The sequence below is a fragment of the Choloepus didactylus genome, chromosome 7, assembly GCF_015220235.1.
Source record: "Choloepus didactylus isolate mChoDid1 chromosome 7, mChoDid1.pri, whole genome shotgun sequence".
Taxonomy (NCBI): domain Eukaryota; kingdom Metazoa; phylum Chordata; class Mammalia; order Pilosa; family Megalonychidae; genus Choloepus; species Choloepus didactylus.
Window position 1 is genome coordinate 117,321,838 of NC_051313.1, and position 15,358 is coordinate 117,337,195.

A 15,358-nucleotide genomic window follows, 5' to 3' on the forward strand; every position below is an offset into this window, starting at 1 on the left:
GGTACCGAGCAAAGGAGCCTCCGGGTTCTCAGGGGGTGCCGGGTAGAGAAGGCAGGTGGAAGAAGGGGGCACACTCATGGTTGCACACCCCAGCCCCCCTGCCCTTCTCAGGTTAGGAGCCCCTCCCCATACTAGGCAAGGCTCTTAGCTCCTTCCCAGGGCAAACCTGGGCCAGGCGCACCCCACCCCACCCACTGCACTCCTGCCGGCCCCTCCTGCCCCTCCCCACCCACAGCCGAGGCAGTGCAGCCCAGTTCCTCCCCAGCGCCCAGCCCCACCCCATCCTGAGCAGCCAGCGGCTCCTCCTCCGCAGTGCCCCGCTCCCCCAGCAGCAGAGTCTGTCCCCAGGAGCAATGCAGCAGAGGGACAGAGAGGAGGAGGGAGGACACAGGCACCCCTACCCTGATCCGGGCTCCAGGGTCCCAGCATGGAGACTCTGGACTTGTTGAGGGTGGAGACAGGGGTCTCTTGGGGGATCTGGGGTAGGGGGGAGTTCACCAGGTCTGCAGGGGGAACAAGAAAGGGGAAGGGCCTGAGCTTAGGGGAGAAAGGGAAAGGGGGCTGACCAGGGGGCTCTAAGCCCACTGCCTGACACCATCCGGGGCCCTTGGGGAGGCTGCTGGGCAGAGGGGGTGAGTCTGCTTGTTCCAGAGAGCCAGAGCCTAGCAGCGCCCTGGGTGGGGCGGCACCCTCACTTCTCTCCACCCCCCCCGCCCCACACCTCTCTCGCCTCAGCATGGGGAGGGGTGGCACTGTGGGTCCCTGAAGGCTCCAGCCCTCTTGGGCCTAATCCCCACAGGGAAGGGGCATTCCTACAAAATGGGGACCTGTGGCAGTGGCAGGGATAGGGACAGGGACGGGGGGGGTGGCGTGCAGAGGAGGAAAGGAAATAGGGGGCTTGGTCCTCCTGATGGGGAGGATTCAGGGTCTGCAGACGGGCCTCCCAGGCTGCTGACTGTTCCCGACCCGCCTCCCCACCCCGGGCCACTGACCTGGCCCCAAATGGGGTGCTCCTGGCCCCCTCCAGGTGCTGCTGGTTGGGAGGCAGGGGGAACCCCAGGTCTCCACTCCCCATACAGCCTCTTCCAGCTGCCCCCTCCGGATGCCTACCTGGGCCTGTCTGGGCACCAAGCTGGGGGCAGGTAGGAGCTCACTGTCCCCGCCGGGCCAGCCCAGGATTGGAGGGGCTGGCTGTCCTCCTTTCTCTCCGTGATGGCAGGCGGGGAGGGGCCTGGTGCTCGCCTGCCTCTGTCCTCTTGGGCTCCCTATCGCTCCTTGCTCGGGAAGGCGGCAGCGCCAGAACTGCAGAAGCCAGCTCCCCACACCGCCCCCGCCCCCGCCATTGCCCGCCTCCTCCCTCTCTCTCCTCCCCGCCCCTCCTCCCGGCCCGCCTCATTCTCCAGCCACCCACCTCCTTCTGCTCGTTTCTATGGCAACTGGGCAAAGCTCCACGCAGACAGCCTCCCTCCCATGTACACCAGGGGACGCGCGCCTTCTGCTTGGCATCGACATGGGCTCAGGACATGCCACGCACACGAGACCACCTCAGCTCAGGGGGTGGGATGGGGTGGGGGGGGGGGTACCTGTCCCAGCCCCTTTCCTCTCCTTCTCCCCCAAGATTCTGCCTCCCAACAGCCCTCCCAGACACAATAAGCTGCACCTTACCACGCACTTCTCTCCAGTCCTTAAAATCTGAAAGCATGCTACTCTCTCAGACATCTCTATTTGTTTCATCATTTATTCTGTCATTCAGTCACTCCTCAGAATTTTACTTTGAGTCTTTTCTGTGCCAAGCAGAGTGTGAGATGCTCATCCATAGTCCCATTCCATGAGGGTCTGCACCCATTTTACAGTTCGGAAACTGAGGTCCACGGGAGTGAAACAACTTGTCTGAGAGCCGAGCTTCCTGGGCTGGTTATTGGCAGCCAAGACCTTGCAATTCCAACACTGGTGCTTCTCCACGGTCACGGCTGCCACACACCCCTCAGAGCACGGGTCCAGGCTTGCACTACCTGTGTGTGGTGCGTACACACCAGGGTGGGTCCACACATGCATGCACCCTAACAACCCCCTTCCTTATATTTATAACACCCATATTTGCACATGTGCATTTCCACAACTTTGCACCTACCTATACCTGTGTATGCGTCAACAACATGCACGTACACATAACTGTAACACTAACATCAGCGTACACACATCTTTAAGATGTACAAACACACTCACATGGACCCAGGAACACTCAACACATAAACCTTTCCTACACAACATCATAGCCAAACACATAAGCCCCCAACCTGAGCCTCATAAGAGCAGGGGCTCAGTAACATGCGAAAAAGTATCCCAACCAGGGGATTGAAGGGTGCGCCACTTCCTGGGAGAGGATTTGACTCTCTGCTCTGCCCCACCCAGGGATCAGGCACTAATCTGCCCAACACAGTGTCTCAGGTCTGCTGCTGGAGGGGAATGGGGGGGGGGTCTCTCCCCCCATTCCCTTCCTCCATTCTGGAAGTCCTACCCCTCGTCTGGACTAGGCCCTGGCCCTTGGAGGACAGTCCCCTTCACTAAGGGGGCTCACATGCCCCCAGATTGCTCTCTAGTCCTGGGACTTGGAGTTCCAACAGGGTAGAGAAAAATGGGTCCCTCCCTCCCAGAGGGAACTCGGGGCTTCCGACAGCCTTGCCATCCTCTAGAAGTGAAAACATATAGCGGGGAAGGGGGTGCAGAGTGGGGACTGAGCCTAAATCTCCTAGACACACAGACCTGGAGGACACACTGCCTCCAGCCTGGCACCAGCTCAGAAAGGCCTCAAGCAAGGATCACTGCAGCCCTCGGCTCCACGGCAATTCTCAGGGTCCCCTGCACCCCAGAAGGGGCAGATACAATGGGAAAGAATCAGAAACCCACTGAAAATAAAACAAAAAGCTGCTTATTGGTAATGATGATAGCCACTTCTATATTTCATCACGTCTACGACCCTTCTCAGTGAAAAGACTGCTGCCAATTAAACTAAGACATGCCATAAACTGTACAAAGTATCCCAAAATCAGAGATGTTAAAACATCAGAAAAAGAAATCTTTTTGTTGGAATTGATGAGATAGGACATTTCATTCATTCAACAGCTCTCTACTAGTAGTCCACCATGTGCCAGGCACTGTTCTATGCCCTGGGTGACGGCCGTGAGCAGCCCTTGAGGAGCTGACAGCCCAGGGATTTACTCAGCCACTCTTTCAGGTCTCAGGGCCACTCCTGCAGCGTCTCTAGCTATCACAGGAGCCCTGCATGCTCAGGCCACTGCACAAGTTAGGACACGGGTGTTCTGAGAGATCGAGCAACTTGCCCAAGGTGACAAAGTCGTAAATGGCTGGGCTGGGCTGGGACCTGAGCCCTCAGTATTTTACAGTGCTCCACTTGGGTTCTGTCAAGAAATATCTGACTGGGAGATGTGGCAATGGCCACCCAGTTTCTAGAAGTTCCACTCACTTCTCATCCTTAGATCAATGGAAGGACAGGGTTACACATACTTGAAGTGCCAGGCAAGTGGTGGACATGGAGGAGGACAACACCCACCCCCACAAATGACCTCAGAGGTGGCTTCCAGCTGGGCCCTCCTTAGCCGGAAGTCTGCCATGGGTTGTCCCAGGCTGGAGATCCTTGGCAGAGGGCCAGGTTGAGACAGAGGCCAGGAGATTGGGGATGCTGGTGCCTAAAGAATAGAGGCTCCCAGGAGACACTCAGCCCGGGGTGGGGAGGGATTGAGTTTCCAGGTGCTGCTCAGTGGTTTCCCTGCTTCCTACCGGCCCCCAGCCCCCGGCCCTGGGATCATCTTTCTCCTAAAGAGCCGGCCTCACCCACTGCCAGTCCAGGGATACCAAAGACAACTGCCCCTACCCCCACCCTTCTGTCAGCCTGATCCAGCTCCATCTGCTCCCTGGCAGACCCCCGAGTCCTGCCCTCCCACACTCAGATCCCTGTGACAGGCCCTGTTGGAGAAACTGACCCCCTTCTGTCACCCCCTCCTTCCCTAGGCCAGGAGCCTCCACCCCCACCTCACCCCCAGCGTCAGCCTGACCTGGCCCCATCTGCTCCCTCTTCTTCTCCACTTGCAGGTCCCAGACAGGCCCAGGGATATCCCCCTACACCACACACACACACACATACACACGCACAAACACATGTCATGCCTGATCTCAGCCCTTATACCTGGATCTTGACCACCTTCTAGTTCCACAGGCAAGATCAGCCTTCGAATGAGGAGGGGGTGAGCCCAGGCCACAGAGCAGATGTCCTCCTAACCTCGGGAGAAGCTGACCCCTTCTGTCCCCCTTCCTCCCCCAACCCAAAAAGCATTCACAGCCTCTCCCCTCCCCAGCACCAGGGCAAATGCAATCAGGGATCATTAGCTGCTGCTTTGCATATCATTTGCATGATGTTCCCATGAATATCCCAAATCCCTGCCCAGGACAGGCTGGGCTAGCCAACTCTGGAGAAATAAAATGGACAAGACTCCACTGAGGGCTCCGCATAGGGGCTCAACATGAGAGGTGGGCACTTGGGGATGGGGGGTCTGAGGGGAAGGGCCCCGGACCTCGGGTTTCATACCCTGAAAGATGCACAGAGGAGCAACGGGTACCAACTTCACACCTGCTAAGTCCAGGCAGCCTTTACCTGCTCGTTTGTCGCAGAGCGCCAGTTTAAAGGTGTGGAAATTTGGGGCTCAGGGTGGTGAAGGGCTCCCTACTCAGAGTGCAGGTCTGAGGACCAGTGGCTTCAGCATCACCTGAGAGCTGTTTGGAAATCCCCTTTCCCCTCCAGACTTCCAGAATCAGAATCTGCACTTTAAACAAGATCCCAGGAGATTAGAGTGTGCACAGCACTGGGTTAAGGCACTTGCCCTATCAGACAGAGCTGGAAGATGAAGCTGGCATTGACACTGAGGTGCGTCTGACTAAATCCTACACTAGTTTCTTTAATATATGCAACAGATATCCCTGAGCACTGCTCTGGGCACCTGGACACAGCACAGAACCTCGTGGACACTCATGAAAGGGGGAGACACTCAATAAACTAATAATATAATTTCAAGTGGTGGTCAGTGCTATAGGAAAAATAATGTGGGGTAAAGGGACAGAGTATGAGGGGGTGGCTATTTTAGAATTTGAACCGAAACCTAAATAAAGCGGAAAGAATAGGGCAAAAATGTTTCTGGAAGAGGTAATAGCAAGGCCAAATGCCCTGAGGTGGTTGTAAGCTAGGCACACTGAGGACCCCCAAAACTGGAGGGATGGATGGACAGATGGACTGATGGATGGATGGATAGGTGTGTGTATAAATGGATAGGAGGTAGAATAAGCCAGGCAGAGAAGGTAAATAAGGAAGAGCAGGCAGGGGATAGATGTTAGAGGGCCTTGTAGGTAAGGACTCTGGATTATATTTTAAGTATAAAGGAAAGGCACTGGTATTTTTGAGCAAAGGAAGGAACAGATCTGATTGATGCTTTTAAAAATCACTGTGGCTTTGTGTGGTGAAGTAACTGGAAGAGGGCAAGGGCTGGAGCAGGGAGACCAGCTGAGACTCTTTTGCAGTATTTATTCCCAACAGAAATGAGGGCTTGGGGCTATGTGTCCAGCAACACTCAGGGCAGCTTTGCTCATAATAACCCCAAACTGGAAACGACCCAAATGCCCACCCACGGAAGGACTGATGAATAGATCGTGTGGCTTATTGCACATAGCAGAGTGTTTGTTTTTGCATTGCTGACTAGGCTTCTGATGTACAAATTCCACTGTGTGGTTTATTCATGCAGTGGAATACTATACAGCAAAGAAAAATGTCCACTGCACACTGTCCCATGTATGAATCTCAAGGCATTGTGCTGAGCAAGAGAAGGCAAACTCAATACATAGAGTGGGCTCCATTTCTATGAATTTAAGAACAGGCAAAGCTGGACAAGATGGAGTAAGCAGACCTCTCCCTATTCCTCCTACTTAGTTCAGCTAAAAACCTTAGACACTGCATATTAAAAAAACATAAGAAGACTCTAAAAGGTGAGGAGAAGAAGGCAGACTGGCTAGGGATCTCAGGACCCGAGAAATGACAATGGCAGTAAGTTCCCTGAGCTTTCCTTTTGCCCAACCTATCCCGGATGGGGTGCTGGAGAAGCCAGCAACCTGGAAATGCTGATGAGTGTGGACAAAAACAAAAACAGCCTCCCCCAAAAGCCTGGTCTCTCTAGCCAAAGGACCAGAAAAGGGGCAGCTCAATAACTGAGCTACTCTGGCCGAACACCACAGGGAAAATCTGCAGTCCCCTGCCCACCCCCTTCAGCAAAGGCTGAATGGGGAACCTGGACTTCCACCCTGTCACGAGGCACCAGGTATCAGAGAAGGCCAAGGGGGGAGCCAGGAGTTTCCCCCCAAGAGGTGGTACCAGCTCCTCCCACTGCAATGCCCGTGGAGACCTCATGAAGCCTAGACTTCCACCCTTGCCCAGTGCTGATGAGGCATCTCTCCCCTTCCACACTGGAACAGTGCGGGAGGCCTAGGGGAGAGCCAGGACTTTCTCACCTTACCAGTGGCCAGGAGGCTCCCTCCACCACAGTGTCAGTGGAGCAGCAGCAAGGCCCCCCGTCCCTCCTGGCCAGGGCAGCCTCCGTGAAGGCCTGTGAGGAGCCAGGATCCCACCCCCCCAGCAGTAAGGCCTTCCCCCACCAAGTCCAAGGAGGTCAAGTGGAGAAACCTAGACTTCCACCCCCACCTGGCAGTGACAAGCTGGCACCTCCCTTCCCTGCCAGCCCGGTGTCAGAAAAAGCCTGCTAAAACAAAAGATTTAAATAGCATCCAGAGTCTCACAACATAATGCCCCAAATGTCCAGGTTATGACCAAAAAAAATCACTCATCATGCCATGAACCAGGAAAATCTCGACTTGAATGAGGCAAATAGACATCAAAACCAAGATGACCCAGATGATGGAATTAACTGACAAGGGTTTTTAAGCAGTCATCATAAAAATGCTTCAACAAAGCACTTAAAACACACATGACACAAATGAAAAAGTAGAAAACCTCAGTAAAGAAATAGAAGATATAAAAGAAATTGAAATTTTTAGAACTGAAAAATCACTGGATGGGTTCAACAACAGAATGGAGACAACAGAGGAAAGAATTGGTGAAGATAGAGCAACAGAAATTACCCCAACTGAACAACAGAGAGAAAACACTCTGGAAAAAAAAAAAAATAAATGAGCAGAGCATCAGAGACCCACAGGGGTTGGTTTGCTCCCCTGAAAGTGAGGGGAGTGGATCAAATTGGCAACTTCCAGGCTCCTCACCACCAAGGGACTCTATGTATTTCTTCACCCAAGGGACCCCATGTCTTGAAAGATTTTTGTCCACCAAGCAAACTGCACATGCTAAGTAATTTTTTAAAAGTTGGAAAACCTGACTTTTTACTTATTGATTATCCAGTAGCATTTCTGATCAGTATGGAATAACCAACTTTCTACAATGAATTGAGAAATTCTCACCCAAAGCAAAGAGTTCTGAAGTACGGGATAGACTGGGTTGCCTCAGTTTGGGAAACATTCCATTTTGGAACAGAATGTTTGCAATATTTGAAATAACTGAGCCCCTCTCTGGAGTTCTGGGGGCCTCCAGCTGAGGCTGACGGGACAGAAAGAAAGAGCTCACCAGCCCTAAGTATCCTGCAGGCTGAGCACTCCCCATGCGCAGTGTGCACCAGCACACGGCCAGGTGCACAGGGCAAACTCCAGGGGCCAAAGGCTGCAATGTTCAGGATGGCGGCCCCTGGTGCCAGTTGGCTATCTAAGCTTCAATTTATTAGAATTAAACGAAACTGAAAATTCAGTTCCTAAATACAGACATTGATTCCTCAGTCACACTAGCCAAGTTTCATGTGCTTGATAGTCACCCTGGGCTAGTGGCTGCTATATCAGACAGTGAAGCTATAGAAAGTTTCCATCTCTGCAGGAAGTTCCAATGGACACCACTGGAAGGTATGAGCCCAAAATACAACACAGGTGTGTCCAGCATCACAGGCTTGAGGGGGGATGAGTTCCTACACATCGGAGTCTAGCTGCTTCACTGCTAGATGATGAGATAGAGCTGCATTTCTAGGACAAAAAAAAAAAAAAAAAAATTGGCTCCAAAACAGTGCAAAAATCACACTTAAGGATCCAGCCAACCTTTAAAATCACGTACTATATTTAGAGAGATGATGAAGCTCCTGTTAAACAGCATTACCAATAATAACACTTGGAAGTCACCAAGCATGTCTCCTGCCAGGAGCCATCTTCCCTCAGGATTCCCCTCACCCTCAAAGAGGAGCAAGCGAGGGGCTCTACATTTGCTCGTCCTGACAAATAGAAACGTCTTTTACCCTGAGAGTCCCATACTTTGGGTTCTGTAATATTCCTGCATCTATTTCTAAAGAAAGAGCTTACTGTGCAAGGGGACAGTGTGGAGAAGGTGGTGGGGTGTCTGATTTATCATGAAAGTAAGTTGTGGTAGCAGACACTGTTGGTCTCCTAACCAGTAGCCATTCCTCTTCTGTTCTTACTGATCAGAGTCCCAATTTCACTAAGAGTGACTTGGGGGAATCGTTGATTGGTCTAAGGCAGGGTTTCTCAACCTTGGCTCTATTGACATTTTGGGATAATCCTTTATTGAGGGGCTGTCCTGTGTATTGTAGGATGTATAGCAGTATCCCTGGTCACTACCCACTAGATGCCAGTAGCACCCCCTTCCCTGAGTTGTGACAACTGAAAATGTCTCCAGACACTGCCAGATGTCCCCTGTGGGGACAAAATCACCCCAGGTGGAGAACCACTGGTCTGAGGCATGGACTCTACGTCACTGGTTCTCAAACTTGAGTGTGCAACAGAATCACCTTGGAGGACTTGTTAAACCAGATTGCTGGGCCTCAGCCTCAAAGTGTCTGATTCAGTAGATCTGTGGTGGGGCTCAACGATTTGCATTCTACTGAGTATCCAGGTAATGCTGCTGCTGCTGCTGCTGGTCCAGGGACTCCACTTTGAGAACCAATGGTCTAAGCCAATTGTGGCACTCCCATTCCCCTTGCCAATCAGACCTGAGGGCTTCCAGGAAAGATGTCCTCACTGATGATAAGAGACACTTGGCAAGAAACTGTCCCTCATCTCCCTGGACATTGTGGAATCTGCATGTGATGTTTGGAGCTATGGCAGCCATATTGTGATGCTGGAGGCGGGGAGCTAAATCAAGGGCCAAACCTACCCAATCAGGATGGAAAGAAGCTAGTTCCTTGAGGTTGTTTAGTCACATACTAACCAACCTTGGAGCCATCCTTCTAAGGAGATCTTGATGAGTAAGATAATGAGTCTTCCTTATGGTTAAAGCAAGTGCTTCCCAAACTTTGCTGCCTGTTAGAATCACGAGTGAAACTTTAAAAACTCACCCCAAACCATTCAAGTCAGTATGGGACCCAAACATCAGTATTTTTTTAAAACAGGTAGATGAATCTATTCAACACATATAGAGCCCCCACTGGGGGCCACACACTGTTCTAGGCCCTGGGGACACAACATTGAACAGCATAGACCACAGTCCTTGTCTGCATGGAGCCAACATGGTGAAGATCACTACTAGATCACTATATTTTCAATTTAGTCTGAGGTCATCTCTTCAGGGTTTCTGCCTCCTTTTGTGTGAATTTTTGCAACTTCTACTTTCCTAGAATATTATCCATTTCACTTAGAGTTTTTGCATTTTCACTGGATTTTCCTACAGTTAAAAAAAATCTCCCCCATATCTGTAGTCATGCCCCCTTTCTTTTCTTTAAATTATACTTATGTATTTAACTTTTTTGAGTAGGTAATACATTCACATGTTTCAAAACTCAAAAAGTATGTCAAGCTATAAAGTGAAAATTTTCTCATCCACTTAGTTCTGTCTCTCTATCTCCCATTAAAGTGGTAGCACCTATCTAATCATCTGTCAAATATAATTTATTATGTACACTTCCAGCGATATTTTCATGCCTGCCTATGCAAAAAATGATTGCACATTCTTCCCTCCTTTCTTCCTTCACAAATTTCACAAATTGTAGCATCCAATATCCATTATTCCACACTCGGCTTTGCAAACATCCGGGTCTTTTAACACCCCTAGGTGTTTCACTGTGCAGCCGAGTCTGAGAACCAGCCCTCACTCCTGGAAGTGTGTTTAGGGGACCAGCAGAGCAGCATTACCAGGGGGCTTGTTAGAAATGGAGAATCTCAGGCCCACCCTAGATCTACCACTCAGAATCTGCATTTTGAAAGGTGACTCGTGATCCATATACACAACAGAATTTCAGAAACACTAACTTCAGCCAATTTGAGTTGGCTTTTCTGTTATCTGCATCCAAACTGCTACAATCAATCATTATTAGGTTTACAGGGCTCTCATACCTGAACACAAGATTCAGATATTTAAATCATATTGAAATAATTCTTTCAAGAGAGACCCAAGCAGTCTTTCTGGAGAGCAATGTGGCCATCTGTCATAAAGTTGGCCGTGCCCATACCTACGACTTGGGAATCCCACCCAAGGGAAATTCTCACAGGTGCTCAAGGAAACAAATACAAAAACATTCCATGCAACTCTGTTATCTCAGAAAAGCGACACAACAAAATGTCCATCACTGGGGAAATTGATAAATAAATACGGTATATTCCTATTATAACCCTAGCCAACACTTACTGAGCAGATACTGTCCTCATTGATGATAAGAGACACTCAGCAAGAAACAGTCCCTCATCTCCTGGGTATGGGACCCAAACATCAGTGTTTTTTTAAAACAGGTAGATGAATCTATTCAACACATATAGAGCCCCCACTGGAGGCTTTAGATGGATGACCTTGTTTAATCTCATAAGGTCCCTATAAGGCAGGTATTATTATTATCCCATGACTCTTCTCCCATTTTACAGATGCTGAAACTGAGGTGCAGGGCAGTAACTTGCCCAGATCTCAGGCACAAGGCGGGATCTGAACCCAGGCAGTCTCGCTCCAGAACTGGCCTAAGCATTACACTAGCTTGCCTCATGGGTATGAAAATCTCTCCTGACCCTCTGACTTTTCTACATAGATATGCCCCTTCTTTACACACACACACACACACACACACACACACACACACACCATCACAACACCAATAATACTTATTCGCAATTATTATTTTCATGCTGATCTGTTGGCATCTCCTAGAGTGGTTCTCAACCCAGCTGCACGTGAGAGTCACCTTCCCTGGAAAACTCGTAAAGCTCCTCGAGCCCAGAATCTCTGAGGTGGGACCCAGGGGGTCACTGACGCCCATGGACATCCCTGGCTGAGAACCAGTGTCCTGCTGCACTGAAGGCTTCACGGGGCCAGATCAAACGCATTGGTCTGTGCAGCCCAGTTTGTAGTACCAGATGTGACCCACAGAGGCATCCAGTGGGGCTTACTCTGGGCCCAGGGACGACTGTGGGAGATTCTAGCCCTGGAATTTCTCAAACAAACTGTGCCAGCTAGAGCCTGGGAGATGAACAAGAACAAGCCAGGAGTTTGGCTCAAGGGTCCGCGGGGGGAGTCGGGAGACCACAGGGAGTCAGAGGGCAATGGAGAGATGGGCTGGGTGGGGCAGGCTGTCCCTGCCACAGAATCACAGAGGTCTGGCTGCCTGGGGCAGGGCTGGAGCACAGCCTTGGAGGGCCAGAGGCTTTGGCTAGCCAGGGGGGCAGCTCCGCTCCGCAGGAGGAATGGCTCAGGCAGAGGTGGGGGGTGAGCACATGTAGAGTAAATTCCACAGTTCAGCCTGGCTGGAGGAGAAGCTTCCCGAGGGAGACAGACTGAGTAATCACGACAGCAGCTAGCATCTGATGGAAGCCTATCTGTCCATGCTTTCCACCGTTATGTTTTCTCTTCTTTAAACTAGAGATAATAGCAGCACCTACCTCACAGGGTAGCTGGGGGAATTATGTTATTTAGGACAGGAAAGTCCCCTGGGACGGTGCCTTACCCAGAGGAAGTGCTTGGTAATGTCAGCTATATATTCCATTATCTCCTCTAGTCTCTGCAACAACCCTAAGAGGTGCATACCATTATCTCTATTGTTTTAAAGAGAAACTGGGGATCAGAGAGGTGAAGGCAGTTGCTCAATATCACACAGCAGGAGTAAGACAGGATTCAAATTTTATTCTGTCCAACTCCAAGGCCCATGTATAAATCTTCCACAAAACCTGAGGACCAAAGACTGGACTCCTGAACTCTTGGAATTCAGAGCTGGAAGGGGCCTTCCAAAGCCACTGTGTCTGGTCAAACCCTCTGTTTTGTAGAGGAAAGACATGCTGGGGGCCTTGTGCTGTCACCAGGTTGAGTGGAGTCTGGGACTGAGGCTTATAGCAAGGCCAACAGGCAGAAAAGGTCATCACCTCTGCCTCAGTTTCCCTGTTGGTCAGAGAGCACAGCATGCCCCATCTACAGCCTGCTCAGCAGAAGGTGGCTCTGCACTGCAGCTGTGCACTGGGGAGCCGGGGCACTATGGAGGAGGAGAGGGGGGCAGACAGCTCACCAGCCTGCCTTCCCCCTCAGGCTTGCAGAGGGAGCAGGCCTCCAGCCCCCCACTCCTCTCAACCTGGGCCTGCAGTCTGGAGACCCCTCAGCCAGGCCCTATTGCAGCCTCCTACCCACCATGGGGAGGGAGTCAGGCAATTACGGATGACCTTTGCAGGGGAGGAGAATATAAATTAGAATCCATTTGCCTGTGCACGCTCCATAATTACCACAGCAATTATTCCCGATGAGCCACTGTGAGCGAGGCTCCAGCCCAGGTGCTGATCCCCCCTCCCCAGCCATTTTCTATTCCCTCCCCCTCCCTCTCACAGGCGGCCCTTTGTCCCCAGACACAGTCCCCTGCATCTGCATACCCTCTGCTCTCCAGCTACAACTGCCCGGGTGGGCTACGGGTAGTGGGCTTCTCCCCATTTCAGAGATGAAGAAACAGAGGCTCAGTCTCGCTGAGAACTAGCAGCCTGTAAGCAGCTGAGCTCCAGCAGGAACCGGACCTTAACACCTCCTCTAGAACCTATTTCTTCCCACTCTATTGGGCGAGATAGCTGGACCCTCTAAGTAATCTCTCTCCTGTAGAAACAGGGGGAATGAAAACACAACTAGCATCTATTATATGATTTAGCAAAGCTATTTCCAAACCTGGATGTACAACAAAATCTCCTGTTAAAAAATTCACATTCCTGAACTCCATCCCAGAAATTCTGATTCTATTGATCCCGGATAAAATAAATGTGTCCCTGTTTTTGTTTGTTTGTTTTGTTTTTAAGTTCCCTCGTGATTTCAACCATCAACTCAGGTTTGAGAACTATTGGGAGGTATAGGAAAGAATCCCTGAATATTTCTTGTCCTTTTCTTCACTGTCAACATTTCCAACAGTGAAAAGCTCCTTCTTTTTCACATCTAAACCACTACTGGAAGAGTTAAGGGAAGAGATGCAAGTCATTCACACTTTAATATAAATTCATTTACTCAATCAGCTTGCTTTCCAGTGCCTGGCTGAGATCCTGCCCATTTCGGTGGGAGTGGGGGAGAGGATGGGAATTAGGGGTGTTGATGGGGGAGGAGAGAGAGGAAATAGAAGTGCTCCTGAAAGAGGCTTTGAATTGAGCCCATGTGGGAAAACCAGAGAGAGGCTTGAACTGGTAGTAACTAACACTCCTGTCAGAGCTCAGGCAGCAATTCATTAGTGTTTGCCTGAACCCTGTGGGATTTACTGAGTGACAAGTAAAGACCTACTTAAACTGCCCATGCTTGGGGCATGGTCTAACTCCTCACTATTCAAAGTGTTATCCTTGGACCAGTAACACTGGCATTGCCTGGAATTTTGTTAGAAATTCAGAATCTCCAGTCTACCCAGACCTATGGTATGGGGCTATTTTTTTTTTTATTAAATTCAGTTTTATTGAAATACATTCACACACCATACAATCATCCATGATATACAATCCACTGTCCACAGTATGATAACATAGTTATGCGTTCATCACCACAATCTATCTCTGAACATTTTCCTTGCATCAGAAAGAACCAGAACAAGAATAAAAAATAAAACTGAAAAAAGAACACCCAAATCATCCTCCCATCCCACCCCATTTGTCCTTTAGTTTTTATCCCCATTCCTCCACTCATTCATACACTAGATAAAGGGGGTGTGATCCACAAGGTCTTCACAATCACACTGTCACCCCTTGTAATCTACATTATTATATAATTGTCTTCAGGAGTCCAGACTGCTGGGTTGGAGTTTGGTAGTTTCAGGTATTTACTTCTAGCTATTCCAATACATTAAAGCCTAAGAGGTGTTATCTATATAGTGCATAAGAATGTCCACCAGAGTGACCTCTCGACTCCATTTGGTATCTCTCAGCCACTGAAACTATTTCGTCTCATTTTGCATCCCCCTTTTGGTCAAGAAGATACTCTCAGTCCCATGATGAGGGGTCCACATTCATCCCTGGGAGTCATATTCTGCATTGCCAGGGAGATCTGCAAACCTGGGAGTCAGGTCCCAAGTAGGGGGGAGGGCAGCGAGTTCACCTGTCGAGATGGCTCAGTTAGAGAGAGAGAGGGCCACATCTGAGCAACAAAGAGGTACTCAGGGGGAGACTCTTAGGCACCATTACATACAACTTTAGACTCTCCTTTGTGGTAATGAGCTTCATAAGGGCAAGTCCCATGCTCGAGGGCTCAGCACATCAAACCGCCAGTCCCAATGTTTGTGACATCAACACCAGTCCAGGTGAGGATGTCCAACACATCCGCACCTTCCCCCAGATCCTCGGGGCTGGGGAGGGGGAGGCTGTAAATATATTTTTTATTATCTGCCCAAATTACTCTAGGATGTGTCACTATTTGACTCCAGCCTATACTAACCTACCGTATCTCACTTCCTATTCAAAGTTCCATGCAATTGTGGTGTTTGAACAAATCGACTGTAGAGTTGTACCGTTCAGAAAATTTAGATCCTGTACCAAATAGGTATCTATTCCCTTGGTCTCATATGAAAGTTGAAGTTTTAAAACACAATCAGTTTCAACCTTTACCCTTTGGCCTGGCTTGCCCTGGTCTTAACCAGACCTGCTTCATTCATATCACTAATTGAAGTCTGGGCTCTTTTTCAGCTTTTTTTTTTTTTTTTTTTGACAGTGGCTGTATGCACTAATACTGACATTCATATCTGGGTATTGGGCTATTTTAACAAGTCTCCCTAGGAGACTCCTGTGCACATTAAGCTTGAAGAAGCTCTGGTCTAACCTTTAACCACAG

General features: G+C 49.9%; 1 protein-coding gene across 2 annotated transcripts in view; it reads right to left on the reverse strand.

Annotated features, from left to right (window-relative positions):
- The window catches only part of PACSIN1 (protein kinase C and casein kinase substrate in neurons 1), a 51,259-nt gene that overhangs the window by 15,846 nt on the left and 20,055 nt on the right, over nt 1-15,358 (reverse strand). Inside the window, exon 1 of one of the 2 annotated variants that reach the window (XM_037844256.1) lies at nt 1,111-1,301. The exons of the other annotated variant lie outside the window; for it this stretch is intronic. The gene's annotated coding sequence lies outside the window, so the exon portion shown is untranslated. Of the gene's footprint in view, nt 1-1,110; nt 1,302-15,358 lie in introns of those variants that run through there. 2 annotated transcript variants of the gene reach the window in all.